We start from the raw sequence: 16,126 nt of genomic DNA, 5'->3' as shown, positions 1-16,126 counted from the left end.
TGCTCCCCTGCCCTTTGTTCAGTCACAGCAGAGTTGGCCACACCCACTCCCTCAGTGAGGGCAGTGTTCCAACCTCCCTCAGCCCCGCCCCCTCTCCGCAGGTTAACATGGACTACAGAGGCTGCATTCTGAGGCCAGGGCATTCCGAGAATGCCAAGGGCAGACATGATGACCTTAACTGATTTCCTCTTGTGTCAGGTTTGGTAAATTTTAGGAGCTACGAAATGGTCCCCTTTACAGTAATGTTCAAATTTACTGGCACTTCACATATTCTCTGCTATAACATTGTCCTGATTCTTTCTGTATATTCTTTACTTATGTTTTTGTTTTCCTTAATCAAAGTGTGTCTTTTCAATCTTTTCAAAGAAGATTCTTTGGACTTACTAAATCACCTCAATTTTATACGTTTTCTGTTGTATTAACTTCTGGTCATATATTTATTTATCTTTTTTCTATGTTCTCAGGGTTTATTGTTTTCATCTTCTGATGTCAATTAAAACACTTGGTTATTCATTTTAATAAATATTTTACTTATAAAGATTTGAACTTTTGAAGATTCCAGCTTACTTTTAAGTTTCTAAGGGTCAGGTCCTCTCCATTGTTGCTGGCCTAAGGTTTAGTTCACCATATAGCAATGTATATATTGATCTATTTTCCCCTCGACTTTCTGTGATTCCCTACATCTCACCTTTCTTTGCAGACAAGCCATTTGAAATACACTTAATTATTTCACAGCCAATGAGTCATTGAAATAATGTGTAGTTTTTAGAGAAATCTTCTTATATAAGTAGGCAGAAAATCTCACCTGCCATAGTTTTCAAAACAGCATAATTTCACTCTTCTCAATGCTTAATCTGTTGTATTACACAAGCTTTGAGTATTTAGCTTTATCAATGACATGTCCTTTAAAAATGTTTTAGAGATCCTACCAGTCTTTGAAAACATCCTTGTTCCTTGTTTCAGTTCCAGTTTTATGTATATATTCTGCCTTGCACCTGATTATTCCAACAATTGATGGATGGCCTTGGGAATCTAATTCTGGTATTGATAGTCTTTACTGATTGTCTCCCCTCGTAGCTGATTTTTTCATTATTGTGTAAATTTAGATCATGAGCTCATGTTTAGCTAAACAGCTGACCTTGTAAGACGCTTAGGTGTGATCCCTCGTAAGCTGCAGCAGAAAGTCGGCAAAGATTTATTTGTGTCCCTCCAATGAGTTGCCCACGAGGACACCATTTTCTACCAGTGTTGGTCCAATACTCCCTCTAGAGGCAGGGGACTCCGACAGGGCTGATTGGCGGCCCCCGATCTGGGGCAGGGGCAGTGGGCAGCCTGTGGCCCGGGTATGAGCCTCTTTGCATGTGTCCCTGCGACACATCTGCCTGCGAACTTCGGTCACCTGGCAGGAAGCTACGATGCCCAGACCTATGGTTAGCTGTGCAGCGAGGTGTACTGTGAGGACAGGTTCCACACACACTTCAAGTAAGAGGTCGGCCTGAGTGGAAAGGTGAGAGTTTGGGCAGCTGTGCAGACAAAGAAGGCGCCCTTTGGCCTGGGCCTAAATGCTTGTGACACCCCACTGGACCTGCCGGGCTCTGAGGGCCCTGCCCTGGGCCCCCTGCTCCCCTGCCCTTTGTTCAGTCACAGCAGAGATGGCCACACACACTCCCGCAGTGAGGGCAGTGTTCAAAATTCCCTCAGCCCCGCCCCCTTTCCGCAGGTTACCATGGACTACAGAGGCTGCATTCTGAGGCCAGGGCGTTCCGAGAATGCCAAGGGCAGACATGATGACCTTAACTGATTTCCTCTTGTGTCAGGTTTGGTAAACTTTAGGAGCTAGGAAATGGTCCACTTTACAGTAATGTTCAAATTTACTGGCACTTCATATATTGTCTGCTATAACATTGTCCTGATTCTTTCTGTATATACTTTACTTATGTTTTTGTTTTCCTTAATCAAAGTGTGTCTTTTCAATCTTTTCAAAGAAGATTCTTTGGACTTACTAAATCACCTCAATTTTATACGTTTTCTGTTGTATTAAGTTCTGCTCATATCTTTATTTATCTTTTTTCTATGTTCTCAGCGTTTATTGTTTTGATCTTCTGATGTCAATTAAAACACTTGGTTATTCATTTTAATAAATATTTTCCTTATAAAGATTTGAAATTTTGAAGATTGCAGCTTACTTGTAATTTTCTAAGGGTCAGGTCCTCTCCATTGTTGCTGGCCTAAGGTTTAGTTCACCATATAGCAATGTATATATTGACCTATTTTCCCCTCGACTTTCTGTGATTCCCTACATCTCACCTTTCTTTGCAGACAAGCCATTTGAAATACCCTTAACTTATTTCACATTCAATAAGTTATTTAAATAATGTGTAGTTTTTAGAGAAATTTTCTTATATTATTAGGCAGAAAATCTCACCTGCCATAGTTTTCAAAACAGCATAATTTCACTCTTCTCAATGCTTAACCTGTTGTATTACACAACCTTTGAGTATTTAGCTTTATCAATGACATGTCCTTGAAAAATGTTTTAGAGATCCTACCAGTCTTTGAAAACATCCTTGTTCCTTGTTTCAGTTCCAGTTTTATGTATATATTCTGCCTTGCACCTGATTATTCCAACAATTGATGGATGGCCTTGGGAATCTAATTCTGGTATTGATAGTCTTTACTGATTTTCTCCCCTCGTAGCTGATTTCTTTATTATTGTGTAAATTTAGATCATGAGCTCATGTTTAGCTAAACAGCTGACCTTGTAAGACGCTTAGTTGTGAACGCTCGTAAGCTTCAGCAGAAAGTCGGCAAAGATTTATTTGTGTCCCTCCAATGAGTTGCCCACGAGGACACCGTTTTCTACAAGTGTTGGTCCAATACTCCCTCTAGAGGAAGGGGACTCCGACAGGGCTGATTGCGGCCCCCGATCTGGGGCAGGGGCAGTGGGCAGCCTGTGGCCCGGGCAGGAGCCTCTTTGCATGTGTCCCTGGGACACATCTGCCTGCGAACTTCGGTCACCTGGCAGGAAGCTACGATGCCCAGACCTATGGTTAGCTGTGCAGCGAGGTGTACTGTGAGGACAGGTTCCACACACACTTCAAGTAAGAGGTCGGCCTGAGTGGAAAGGTGAGAGTTTGGGCAGCTGTGCAGACAAAGAAGGCGCCCTTTGGCCTGGGCCTAAATGCTTGTGACACCCTACTGGACCTGCCGGGCTCTGAGGGCCCTGCCCTGGGCCCCCTGTTCCCCTGCCCTTTGTTCAGTCACAGCAGAGATTGCCACACCCACTCCCTCAGTGAGGGCAGTGTTCCAACCTCCCTCAGCCCCACCCCCTCTCCGCAGGTTACCATGGACTACAGATGCTGCATTCTGAGGCCAGGGCGTTCCGAGAATGCCAAGGGCAGACATGATGACCTTAAATGATTTCCTCTTGTGTCAGGTTTGGTAAATTTTAGGAGCTAGGAAATGGTCCACTTTACAGAAATGTTCAAAGTTACTGGCATTTCATATATTCTCTGCTATAACATTGTCCTGATTCTTTCTGTATATTCTTTACTTATGTTTTTGTTTTCCTTAATCAAAGTGTGTCTTTTCAATCTTTTCAAAGAAGATTCTTTGGATTTACTAAATCACCTCAATTTTATACGTTTTCTGTTGTATTAAGTTCTGCTCATATCTTTATTTATCTTTTTTCTATGTTCTCAGGGTTTATTGTTTTCATCTTCTGATGTCAATTAAAACACTTGGTTATTCATTTTAATAAATATTTTACTTATAAAGATTTGAACTTTTGAAGATTCCAGCTTACTTGTAAGTTTCTAAGGGTCAGGTCCTCTCCATTGTTGCTGGCCTAAGGTTTAGTTCACCATATAACAATGTATATTTTGACCTATTTTTCCCTTGACTTTCTGTGATTCCCTACATCTCACCTTTCTTTGCAGACAAGCCATTTGAAATACCCTTAACTTATTTCACAGCCAATAAGTCATTGAAATAATGTGTAGTTTTTAGAGAAATCTTCTTATATAATTAGGCAGAAAATCTCACCTGCCATAGTTTTCAAAACAGCATAATTTCACTCTTCTCAATGCTTAATCTGTTGTATTACACAACCTTTGAGTATTTAGCTTTATCAATGACATGTACTTTAAAAATGTTTTAGAGATCCTGCCAGTCTTTGAAAACATACTTGTTCCTTGTTTCAGTTCCAGTTTTATGTATATATTGTGCCTTGCACCTGATTATTCCAACAATTGATGGATGGCCTTGGGAATCTAATTCTGGTATTGATAGTCTTTACTGATTGTCTCCCCTCGTAGCTGATTTTTTCATTATTGTGTAAATTTAGATCATGAGCTCATGTTTATCTAAACAGCTGACCTTGTAAGACGCTTAGGTGTGAACACTCGTAAGCTTCAGCAGAAAGTCGGCAAAGATTTATTTGTGTCCCTCCAATGAGTTGCCCACGAGGACACCGTTTTCTACAAGTGTTGGTCCAATACTCCCTCTAGAGGCAGGGGACTCCGACAGGGCTGATTGGCGGCCCCCGATCTGGGGCATGGGCAGTGGGCAGCCTGTGGCCCGGGTAGGAGCCTCTTTGCATGTGTCCCTGCGACACATCTGCCTGCGAACTTCGGTCACCTGGCAGGAATCTACGATGCCCATACCTATGGTTAGCTGTGCAGCGAGGTGTACTGTGAGGACAGGTTCCACACACACTTCAAGTAAGAGGTCGGCCTGAGTGGAAAGGTGAGAGTTTGGGCAGCTGTGCAGACAAAGAAGGCGCCCTTTGGCCTGGGCCTAAATGCTTGTGACACCCCACTGGACCTGCCGTGCTCTGAGGGCACTGCCCTGGGCCCCCAGCTCCCCTGCCCTTTGTTCAGTCACAGCAGAGATGGCCACACCCACTCCTTCAGTGAGGGCAGATTTCCAACCACCCTCAGCCTCGCCCCCTCTCCGCAGGTTACCATGGACTACAGAGGCTGCATCCTGAGGCCAGGGCGTTCCGAGAATGCCAAGGGCAGACATGATGACCTTAACTGATTTCCTCTTGTGTCAGGTTTGGTAAACTTTAGGAGCTAGGAAATGGTCCACTTTACAGAAATGTTCAAATTTACTGGCATTTCATATATTCTCTGCTATAACATTGTCCTGATTCTTTCTGTATTTTCTTTACTTATGTTTTTGTTTTCCTTAATCAAAGTGTGTCTTTTCAATCTTTTCAAAGAAGATTCTTTGGACTTACTAAATCACCTCAATTTATTCGTTTTCTGTTGTATTAACTTCTGTTCATATCTTTATTTATCTTTTTTCTATGTTCTCAGGGTTTATTGTTTTGATCTTCTGATGTCAATTAAAACACTTGGTTATTCATTTTAATAAATATTTTACTTATGAATATATGAACTTTTGAAGATTCCAGCTTACTTGTAAGTTTCTAAGGGTCAGGTCCTCTCCATTGTTGCTGGCCTAAGGTTTAGTTCACCATATAGCAATGTATATATTGACCTATTTTCCCCTCGACTTTCTGTGATTCCCTACATCTCACCTTTCTTTGCAGACAAGCCATTTGAAATACCCTTAACTTATTTCACAGCCAATAAGTCATTGAAATAATGTGTAGTTTTTAGAGAAATCTTCTTATATAATTAGGCAAAAAATCTCACCTGCCATAGTTTTCAAAACAGCATAATTTCACTCTTCTCAATGCTTAATCTGTTGTATTACACAACCTTTGAGTATTTAGCTTTATCAATGACGTGTCCTTTAAAAATGTTTTAGAGATCCTACCAGTCTTTGAAAACATCCTTGTTCCTTGTTTCAGTTCCAGTTTTATGTATATATTCTGCCTTGCACCTGATTATTCCAACAATTGATGGATGGCCTTGGGAATCTAATTCTGGTATTGATAGTCTTTACTGATTTTCTCCCCTCGTAGCTGATTTCTTCATTATTGTGTAAATATAGATCATGAGCTCATGTTTAGCTAAACAGCTGACCTTGTAAGACGCTTAGGTGTGAACGCTCGTAAGCTTCAGCAGAAAGTCGGCAAAGATTTATTTGTGTCCCTCCAATGAGTTGCCCACGAGGACACCGTTTTCTACAAGTGTTGGTCCAATACTCCCTCTAGAGGAAGGGGACTCCGACAGGGCTGATTGACGGCCCCCGATCTGGGGCAGGGGCAGTGGGCAGCCTGTGGCCCGGGCAGGAGCCTCTTTGCATGTGTCCCTGGGACACATCTGCCTGCGAACTTCGGTCACCTGGCAGGAAGCTACGATGCCCAGACCTATAGGTTAGCTGTGCAGCGAGGTGTACTGTGAGGACAGGTTCCACACACACTTCAAGTAAGAGGTCGGCCTGAGTGGAAAGGTGAGAGTTTGGGCAGCTGTGCAGACAAAGAAGGCGCCCTTTGGCCTGGGCCTAAATGCTTGTGACACCCCACTGGACCTGCCGGGCCCTGAGGGCCCTGCCCTGGGCCCCCTGTTCCCCTTCCCTTTGTTCAGTCACAGCAGAGATGGCCACACACACTCCCTCAGTGAGGGCAGTGTTCCAAACTCCCTCAGCCCTGCCCCCTTTCCGCAGGTTACCATGGACTACAGAGGCTGCATTCTGAGGCCAGGACGTTCCGAGAATGCCAAGGGCAGACATGATGACCTTAAATGATTTCCTCTTGTGTCAGGTTTGGTAAACTTTAGGAGCTAGGAAATGGTCCACTTTACAGAAATGTTCAAATTTACTGGCATTTCATATATTCTCTGCTATAACATTGTCCTTATTCTTTCTGTATATTCTTTACTTATGTTTTTGTTTTCCTTAAACAAAGTGTGTCTTTTCAATCTTTTCAAAGAAGATTCTTTGGATTTACTAAATCACCTCAATTTTATACGTTTTCTGTTGTATTATGTTCTGCTCATATCTTTATTTATCTTTTTTCTATGTTCTCAGGGTTTATTGTTTTCATCTTCTGATGTCAATTAAAACACTTGGTTATTCATTTTAATAAATATTTTACTTATAAAGATTTGAACTTTTGAAGATTCCAGCTTACTTCTAAGTTTCTAAGGGTCAGGTCCTCTCCATTGTTGCTGGCCTAAGGTTTAGTTCACCATATAGCAATGTATATTTTGACCTATTTTCCCCTTGACTTTCTGTGATTCCCTACATCTCACCTTTCTTTGCAGACAAGCCATTTGAAATACCCTTAACTTATTTCACAGCCAATAAGTCATTGAAATAATGTGTAGTTTTAGAGAAATCTTCTTATATAATTAGGCAGAAAATCTCACCTGCCATAGTTTTCAAAACAGCATAATTTCACTCTTCTCAATGCTTAATCTGTTGTATTACACAACCTTTGAGTATTTAGCTTTATCAATGACATGTCCTTTAAAAATGTTTTAGAGATCCTACCAGTCTTTGAAAACATCCTTGTTCCTTGTTTCAGTTCCAGTTTTATGTATATATTCTGCCTTGCACCTGATTATTCCAACAATTGATGGATGGCCTTGGGAATCTAATTCTGGTATTGATAGTCTTTACTGATTGTCTCCCCTCGTAGCTGATTTCTTCATTATTGTGTAAATTTATATCATGAGCTCATGTTTAGCTAAACAGCTGACCTTGTAAGACGCTTAGGTGTGAACGCTCGTAAGCTTCAGCAGAAAGTCGGCAAAGATTTATTTGTGTCCCTCCAATGAGTTGCCCACGAGGACACCGTTTTCTACAAGTGTTGGTCCAATACTCCCTCTAGAGGAAGGGGACTCCGACAGGGCTGATTGGCGGTCCCCGATCTGGGGCAGGGGCAGTGGGCAGCCTGTGGCCCGGGCAGGAGCCTCTTTGCATGTGTCCCTGGGACACATCTGCCTGCGAACTTCGGTCACCTGGCAGGAAGCTACGATGCCCAGACCTATGGTTAGCTGTGCAGCGAGGTGTACTGTGAGGACAGGTTCCACACACACTTCAAGTAAGAGGTCGGCCTGAGTGGAAAGGTGAGAGTTTGGGCAGCTGTGCAGAGAAAGAAGGCGCCTTTTGGCCTGGGCCTAAATGCTTGTGACACCCCACTGGACCTGCCGTGCTCTGTGGGCACTGCCCTGGGCCCCCTGCTCCCCTGCCCTTTGTTCAGTCACAGCAGAGATGGCCACACCCACTCCTTCAGTGAGGGCAGATTTCCAACCACCCTCAGCCCCGCCCCCTCTCCGCAGGTTACCATGGACTACAGATGCTGCATCCTGAGGCCAGGGCGTTCCGAGAATGCCAAGGGCAGACATGATGACCTTAAATGATTTCCTCTTGTGTCAGGTTTGGTAAACTTTAGGAGCTAGGAAATGGTCCACTTTACAGAAATGTTCAAATTTACTGGCATTTCATATATTCTCTGCTATAACATTGTCCTGATTCTTTCTGTATATTCTTTACTTATGTTTTTGTTTTCCTTAATCACAGTGTGTCTTTTCAATCTTTTCAAAGAAGATTCTTTGGACTTACTAAATCACCTCAATTTTATACGTTTTCTGTTGTATTAAGATCTGCTCATATCTTTATTTATCTTTTTTCTATGTTCTCAGGGTTTATTGTTTTGATCTTCTGATGTCAATTAAAACAGTTGGTTATTCATTTTAATAAATATTTTACTTATAAAGATTTGAACTTTTGAAGATTCCAGCTTACTTGTAAATTTCTAAGGGTCAGGTCCTCTCCATTGTTGCTGGCCTAAGGTTTAGTTCACCATATAGCAATGTATATATTGACCTATTTTCCCCTCGACTTTCTGTGATTCCCTACATCTCACCTTTATTGGCAGACAAGCCATTTGAAATACCCTTAACTTATTTCACAGCCAATAAGTCATTGAAATAATGTGTATTTTTAGAGAAATCTTCCTATATAATTAGGCAGAAAATCTCACCCGCCATAGTTTTCAAAACAGCATAATTTCACTCTTCTCAATGCTTAATCTGTTGTATTACACAACCTTTGAGTATTTAGCTTTATCAATGACATGTCCTTTAAAAATGTTTTAGAGAACCTACCAGTCTTTGAAAACATCCTTGTTCCTTGTTTCAGTTCCAGTTTTATGTATATATTCTGCCTTGCACCTGATTATTCCAACAATTGATGGATGGCCTTGGGAATCTAATTCTGGTATTGATAGTCTTTACTAATTGTCTCCCCTCGTAGCTGATTTCTTCATTATTGTGTAAATTTAGATCATGAGCTCATGTTTAGCTAAACAGCTGACCTTGTAAGACGCTTAGGTGTGAACGCTCGTAAGCTGCAGCAGAAAGTCGGCAAAGATTTATTTGTGTCCCTCCAATGAGTTGCCCACGAGGACACCGTTTTCTACAAGTGTTGGTCCAATACTCCCTCTAGAGGCAGGGGACTCCGACAGGGCTGATTGGCGGCCCCCGATCTGGGGCAGGGGCAGTGGGCAGCCTGTGGCCCGGGCAGGAGCCTCTTTGCATGTGTCCCTGGGACACATCTGCCTGCGAACTTCGGTCACCTGGCAGGAAGCTACGATGCCCAGACCTATGGTTAGCTGTGCAGCGAGGTGTACTGTGAGGACAGGTTCCGCACACACTTCAAGTAAGAGGTCGGCCTGAGTGGAAAGGTGAGAGTTTGGGCAGCTGTGCAGACAAAGAAGGCGCCCTTTGGCCTGGGCCTAAATGCTTGTGACACCCCACTGGACCTGCCGTGCTCTGAGGGCACTGCCCTGGGCCCCCTGCTCCCCTGCCCTTTGTTCAGTCACAGCAGAGATGGCCACACCCACACCATCAGTGAGGGCAGAGTTCCAACCACCCTCAGCCCCGCCCCCTCTCCGCAGGTTACCATGGACTACAGAGGCTGCATCCTGAGGCCAGGGCGTTCCGAGAATGCCAAGGGCAGACATGATGACCTTAAATGATTTCCTCTTGTGTCAGGTTTGGTAAACTTTAGGAGCTAGGAAATGGTCCACTTTACAGAAATGTTCAAATTTACTGGCATTTCATATATTCTCTGCTATAACATTGTCCTGATTCTTTCTGTATTTTCTTTACTTATGTTTTTGTTTTCCTTAATCAAAGTGTGTCTTTTCAATCTTTTCAAAGAAGATTCTTTGGACTTACTAAATCACCTCAATTTTATACGTTTTCTGTTGTATTAACTTCTGGTCATATATTTATTTATCTTTTTTCTATGTTCTCAGGGTTTATTGTTTTCATCTTCTGATGTCAATTAAAACACTTGGTTATTTATTTTAATAAATATTTTACTTATAAAGATTTGAACTTTTGAAGATTCCAGCTTACTTGTATGATTCTAAGGGTCAGGTCCTCTCCATTGTTGCTGGCCTAAGGTTTAGTTCACCATATAGCAATGTACATATTGACCTATTTTCCCCTCGACTTTCTGTGATTCCCTACATCTCACCTTTCTTTGCAGACAAGCCATTTGAAATACCCTTAACTTATTTCACAGCCAATAAGTCATTGAAATAATGTGTAGTTTTTAGAGAAATCTTCTTATATAATTAGGCAGAAAATCTCACCTGCCATAGTTTTCAAAACAGCATAATTTCACTCTTCTCAATGCTTAATCTGTTGTATTACACAACCTTTGAGTATTTAGCTTTATCAATGACATGTCCTTTAAAAATGTTTTAGAGAACCTACCAGTCTTTGAAAACATCCCTGTTCCTTGTTTCAGTTCTAGTTTTATGTATATATTCTGCCTTGCACCTGATTATTCCAACAATTGATGGATGGCCTTGGGAATCTAATTCTGGTATTGATAGTCTTTACTGATTGTCTCCCCTCGTAGCTGATTTCTTCATTATTTTGTAAATTTAGATCATGAGCTCATGTTTAGATAGACAGCTGACCTTGTAAGACGCTTAGGTGTGAACGCTCGTAATCTTCAGCAGAAAGTCGGCAAAGATTTATTTGTGTCCGTCCAATGAGTTGCCCACGAGGACACCGTTTTCTACAAGTGTTGGTCCAATACTCCCTCTAGAGGCAGGGGACTCCGACAGGGCTGATTGGCGGCCCCCGATCTGGGGCAGGGGCAGTGGGCAGCCTGTGGCCCGGGCAGGAGCCTCTTTGCATGTGCCCCTGGGACACATCTGCCTGCGAACTTCGGTCACCTGACAGGAAGCTACGATGCCCAGACCTATGGTTAGCTGTGCAGCGAGGTGTACTGTGAGGACAGGTTCCACACACACTTCAAGTAAGAGGTCGGCCTGAGTGGAAAGGTGAAAGTTTGGGCAGCTGTGCAGACAAAGAAGGCGCCCTTTGGCCTGGGCCTAAATGCTTGTGACACCCCACTGGACCTGCCGTGCTCTGAGGGCACTGCCCAGGGTCCCCTGCTCCCCTGCCCTTTGTTCAGTCACAGCAGAGATGGCCACACCCACTCCTTCTGTGAGGGCAGAGTTCCAACCACCCTCAACCCCGCCCCCTCTCCGCAGGTTACCATGGACTACAGAGGCTGCATCCTGAGGCCAGGGCGTTCCGAGAATGCCAAGGGCAGACATGATGACCTTAAATGATTTCCTCTTGTGTCAGGTTTGGTAAACTTTAGGAGCTAGGAAATGGTCCACTTTACAGAAATGTTCAAATTTACTGGCATTTCATATATTCTCTGCTATAACATTGTCCTGATTCTTTCTGTATTTTCTTTACTTATGTTTTTGTTTTCCTTAATCAAAGTGTGTCTTTTCAATCTTTTCAAAGAAGATTCTTTGGACTTACTAAATCACCTCAATTTTATACGTTTTCTGTTGTATTAACTTCTGGTCATATCTTTAATTATCTTTTTTCTATGTTCTCAGGGTTTATTGTTTTCATCTTCTGATGTCAATTAAAACACTTGGTTATTCATTTTAATAAATATTTTACTTATAAAGATTTGAACTTTTGAAGATTCCAGCTTACTTGTAAGTTTCTAAGGGTCAGGTCCTCTCCATTGTTGCTGGCCTAAGTTTTAGTTCACCATATAGCAATGTACATATTGACCTATTTTCCCCTCGACTTTCTGTGATTCCCTACATCTCACCTTTCTTTGCAGACAAGCCATTTGAAATACCCTTAACTTATTTCACAGCCAATAAGTCATTGAAATAATGTGTAGTTTTTAGAGAAATCTTCTTATATAATTAGGCAGAAAATCTCACCTGCCATAGTTTTCAAAACAGCATAATTTCACTCTTCTCAATGCTTAATCTGTTGTATTACACAACCTTTGAGTATTTAGCTTTATCAATGACATGTCCTTTAAAAATGTTTTAGAGAACCTACCAGTCTTTGAAAACATCCTTGTTCCTTGTTTCAGTTCCAGTTTTATGTATATATTCTGCCTTGCACCTGATTATTCCAACAATTGATGGATGGCCTTGGGAATCTAATTCTGGTATTGATAGTCTTTACTGATTGTCTACCCTCGTAGCTGATTTCTTCATTATTGTGTAAATTTAGATCATGAGCTCATGTTTAGCTAAACAGCTGACCTTGTAAGACGCTTAGGTGTGAACGCTCGTAAGCTTCAGCAGAAAGTCGGCAAAGATTTATTTGTGTCCCTCCAATGAGTTGCCCACGAGGACAACGTTTTCTACAAGTGTTGGTCCAATACTCCCTCTAGAGGAAGGGGACTCCGACAGGGCTGATTGGCGGCCCCCGATCTGGGGCAGGGGCAGTGGGCAGCCTGTGGCCCGGGCAGGAGCCTCTTTGCATGTGTCCCTGGGACACATCTGCCTGCGAACTTCGGTCACCTGGCAGGAAGCTACGATGCCCAGACCTATGGTTAGCTGTGCAGCGAGGTGTACTGTGAGGACAGGTTCCACACACACTTCAAGTAAGAGGTCGGCCTGAGTGGAAAGGTGAGAGTTTGGGCATCTGTGCAGACAAAGAAGGCGCCCTTTGGCCTGGGCCTAAATGCTTGTGACACCCCACTGGACCTGACGTGCTCTGAGGGCACTGCCCTGGGCCCCCTGCTCCCCTGCCCTTTGTTCAGTCACAGCAGAGATGGCCACACCCACTCCTTCAGTGAGGGCAGAGTTCCAACCACCCTCAGCCCCGCCCCCTCTCCGCAGGATATCATGGACTACAGAGGCTGCATCCTGAGGCCAGGGCGTTCCGAGAATGCCAAGGGCAGACATGATGACCTTAAATGATTTCTTCTTGTGTCAGGTTTGGTAAACTTTAGGAGCTAGGAAATGGTCCGCTTTACAGAAATGTTCAAATTTACTGGCATTTCATATATTCTCTGCTATAACATTGTCCTGATTCTTTCTGTATTTTCTTTACTTATGTTTTTGTTTTCCTTAATCAAAGTGTGTCTTTTCAATCTTTTCAAAGAAGATTCTTTGGACTTACTAAATCACCTCAATTTTATACGTTTTCTGTTGTATTAACTTCTGGTCATATATTTATTTATCTTTTTTCTATGTTCTCAGGGTTTATTGTTTTCATCTTCTGATGTCAATTAAAACACTTGGTTATTTATTTTAATAAATATTTTACTTATAAAGATTTGAACTTTTGAAGATTCCAGCTTACTTGTATGATTCTAAGGGTCAGGTCCTCTCCATTGTTGCTGGCCTAAGGTTTAGTTCACCATATAGCAATGTACATATTGACCTATTTTCCCCTCGACTTTCTGTGATTCCCTACATCTCACCTTTCTTTGCAGACAAGCCATTTGAAATACCCTTAACTTATTTCACAGCCAATAAGTCATTGAAATAATGTGTAGTTTTTAGAGAAATCTTCTTATATAATTAGGCAGAAAATCTCACCTGCCATAGTTTTCAAAACAGCATAATTTCACTCTTCTCAATGCTTAATCTGTTGTATTACACAACCTTTGAGTATTTAGCTTTATCAATGACATGTCCTTTAAAAATGTTTTAGAGATCCTACCAGTCTTTGAAAACATCCTTGTGCCTTGTTTCAGTTCCAGTTTTATGTATATATTCTGCCTTGCACCTGATTATTCCAACAATTGATGGATGGCCTTGGGAATCTAATTCTGGTATTGATAGTCTTTACTGATTGTCTCCCCTGGTATCTGATTTCTTCATTATTGTGTAAATTTAGATCATGAGCTCATGTTTAGCTAAACAGCTGACCTTGTAAGACGCTTAGGTGTGAACACTCGTAAGCTGCAGCAGAAAGTCGGCAAACATTTATTTGTGTCCCTCCAATGAGTTGCCCACGAGGACACCGTTTTCTACAAGTGTTGGTCCTATACTCCCTCTAGAGGCAGGGGACTCCGACAGGGCTGATTGGCGGCCCCCGATCTGGGGCAGGGGCATTGGGCAGCCTGTGGCCCGGGCAGGAGCCTCTTTGAATGTGTCCCTGGGACACATCTGCCTGCGAACTTCGGTCACCTGGCAGGAAGCTACGATGCCCAGACTTATGGTTAGCTGTGCAGCGAGGTGTACTGTGAGGACAAGTTCCACACACACTTCAAGTAAGAGGTCGGCCTGAGTGGAAAGGTGAGAGTTTGGGCAGCTGTGCAGACAAAGAAGGCGCCCTTTGGCCTGGGCCTAAATGCTTGTGACATCCCACTGGACCTGCCGTGCTCTGAGGGCACTGCCCTGGGCCCCCTGCTCCCCTGCCCTTTGTTCAGTCACAGCAGAGATGGCCACAACCACTCCTGCAGTGAGGGCAGAGTTCCAACCACCCTCAGCCCCGCCCCCTCTCCGCAGGTTACCATGGACTACAGAGGCTGCATCCTGAGGCCAGGGCGTTCCGAGAATGCCAAGGGCAGACATGATGACCTTAAATGATTTCCTCTTGTGTCAGGTTTGGTAAACTTTAGGAGCTAGGAAATGGTCCACTTTACAGAAATGTTCAAATTTACTGGCATTTCATATATTCTCTGCTATAACATTGTCCTGATTCTTTCTGTATTTTCTTTACTTATGTTTTTGTTTTCCTTAATCAAAGTGTGTCTTTTCAATCTTTTCAAAGAAGATTCTTTGGACTTACTAAATCACCTCAATTTTATACGTTTTCTGTTGTATTAACTTCTGGTCATATATTTATTTATCTTTTTTCTATGTTCTCAGGGTTTATTGTTTTCATCTTCTGATGTCAATTAAAACACTTGGTTATTCATTTTAATAAATATTTTACTTATAAAGATTTGAACTTTTGAAGATTCCAGCTTACTTGTATGATTCTAAGGGTCAGGTCCTCTCCATTGTTGCTGGCCTAAGGTTTAGTTCACCATATAGCAATGTACATATTGACCTATTTTCCCCTCGACTTTCTGTGATTCCCTACATCTCACCTTTCTTTGCAGACAAGCCATTTGAAATACCCTTAACTTATTTCACAGCCAATAAGTCATTGAAATAATGTGTAGTTTTTAGAGAAATCTTCTTATATAATTAGGCAGAAAATCTCACCTGCCATAGTTTTCAAAACAGCATAATTTCACTCTTCTCAATGCTTAATCTGTTGTATTACACAACCTTTGAGTATTTAGCTTTATCAATGACATGTCCTTTAAAAATGTTTTAGAGATCCTACCAGTCTTTGAAAACATCCTTGTGCCTTGTTTCAGTTCCAGTTTTATGTATATATTCTGCCTTGCACCTGATTATTCCAACAATTGATGGATGACCTTGGGAATCTAATTCTGGTATTGATAGTCTTTACTGATTGTCTCCCCTCGTATCTGATTTCTTCATTATTGTGTAAATTTAGATCATGAGCTCATGTTTAGCTAAACAGCTGACCTTGTAAGACGCTTAGGTGTGAACACTCGTAAGCTGCAGCAGAAAGTCGGCAAACATTTATTTGTGTCCCTCCAATGAGTTGCCCACGAGGACACCGTTTTCTACAAGTGTTGGTCCTATACTCCCTCTAGAGGCAGGGGACTCCGACAGGGCTGATTGGCGGCCCCCGATCTGGGGCAGGGGCATTGGGCAGCCTGTGGCCCGGGCAGGAGCCTCTTTGAATGTGTCCCTGGGACACATCTGCCTGCGAACTTCGGTCACCTGGCAGGAAGCTACGATGCCCAGACTTATGGTTAGCTGTGCAGCGAGGTGTACTGTGAGGACAAGTTCCACACACACTTCAAGTAAGAGGTCGGCCTGAGTGGAAAGGTGAGAGTTTGGGCAGCTGTGCAGACAAAGAAGGCGCCCTTT

Source organism: Mesoplodon mirus (genome assembly GCF_964341445.2).
Source record: "Mesoplodon mirus genome assembly, chromosome: 1".
NCBI lineage: Eukaryota > Metazoa > Chordata > Mammalia > Artiodactyla > Ziphiidae > Mesoplodon > Mesoplodon mirus.
This window is presented reverse-complemented; position numbering follows the sequence as displayed.